Source organism: Propithecus coquereli, unplaced genomic scaffold (assembly GCF_000956105.1).
Source record: "Propithecus coquereli isolate 6110/MARCELLA unplaced genomic scaffold, Pcoq_1.0 Scaffold28, whole genome shotgun sequence".
Lineage (NCBI taxonomy): Eukaryota > Metazoa > Chordata > Mammalia > Primates > Indriidae > Propithecus > Propithecus coquereli.
In genome coordinates, this window is record NW_012148396.1 from 15,437,652 (window position 1) to 15,439,389 (window position 1,738).

Below are 1,738 nucleotides of genomic sequence, written 5' to 3' on the forward strand. Positions count from 1 at the left end.
AGTTTTCTTACAATCCATGTTTGAAATTCTTCTTCTGTTATTTTAGTGTTCTGAGTTTGGTTAATGTCCATTGCTGGGGAGCTGTTGTTCCTCTTTGGGAGTGTGTTTTCCGTTTGAGTCTTCATACTTCCAAAGTTCTTTTGCTGATTCCTTTCCATCTGGATCAGTTGTTCCTTCTTGCCTTTAGATTTTCGTTTGGATAATGAACACGCCCTGTTTAGTGTCTGAGCCAGTAGGTGGTGTTTGTGGGTGAGATTCGAGCACACCCTTTATGATGAATCAGTAGATGCAGTAAAAGGGTGTCCAGGATGACCTCCCTGTCAGTAGGTGACACTTGCAGGGAGGAGAGAGCTGCAGTGCTGTTTTTGCGTCCTGTAGCCAACTTTTATTCCTCTAGAGAGGCCCTCTTGTGCCTTGGGTGGTGGGTGGGGCCCTGGGATTTCCAGGTGTGTCCTTATTCTCCTCCTCATTGGGAGGAGTGAGTCTGGGTGGGGCTGGGTTGGGCAAGCCTGCCCTCAGGCTCCACAACTGCTGTTATCAGGGGTCAAAGGTCTGTTCTTTGTTTCTGTGCAAAGCTGCCTGGAGGGACTGAAATGGGTCCACTGAGCTGAAAATCTGGGCTTTGGGGTTGGGGCTTTCCAACACCCATATTCTGGAGCAGGTCTCGCTCCCCTCCACTCTTCCCCTCTCCGTGGCCTCTCCCAGGCCTCTGCCAGCAAGCGGGACCTCAGGCCGATGGATCTTCCCTGGCTGTGATGTGGGCTGGGAGGTTCCCTACCCAGGATCGTAGCCTGAGCTGGGTGCACAGTCCTCTTTTGGGAGGAGGGTTGCCGCTCCGGCACTCTGATCTGCCCCTCAAGGCACATACTCCTCAGTAGACTCTTTTACAGAACTCTCTTCTGTGCCCCGGGGCAGTGCAATATTGACCTGGGTATACAGGGTGTGGTCTGCAGGCCTGTCCCCTGGGCCCTGGAGATCAATCCCTGACCCTGCCAGGGGGAGAGGTTCTGGTCTTGAATCACCTACAGGGTGCCCAAGCTGGATCTATTTCACTCCACCTTGGGATTTGCCCCACTCTCCTGGAGTCCCCAGGCAAGTAGCACCTGGGAGGGCTGGCAGGTAGGGAACTCGCAGTCTGAGTACCCCTCAGTCTGCTGTAGGGCTCCAAAAGGAAAGGTCCCATTCCTTGGAGATGCCTCCATGTGCTGGCTAAACTGTCTTTCTGGGCACGTATGGGTAGGGAGGGGGAAGGAGAGAATGGAACACTATGGCGTCTGCCGCTAGGCTTGGGTCTGCGTCCGGGGAGGTGCCCTGAGGGGGCTGGGAGCCCGGCGCTGAGTCCGCAAGAGGCCACTGCTCACTGGCGGCAGCCGTCTCTGGGCTGGTGGCGGCAGGTCTCTCCGCCCGCTCAGGAGCCCACCAGCAGTCCGAGATGCAAGCGAGGGGGAAGTTAACCGCTCCACCTACCCTTGTTGCTGGTCTCCAGGCCTCTCGGGACCTTTCTCCTTTCAGTTCTCCTCTGCAACATCTTCCCGTGGAGTCTCCTGTAGTTTCAGGCACCCTTCCTTCCAACCCTCACCCGATCTATGTTTCTCTGCTAACTTATTTTTTTCTCTTTCTTCTAAAATTCATCTTTTTTGCAGAGACACTCTGACTGGAGGCTTTTCTCGTCCGCCATCTTGGCTCCTCCCCTATTCTTTATTAATATATATATTCAATGCTATAAACTTCCCTCTAA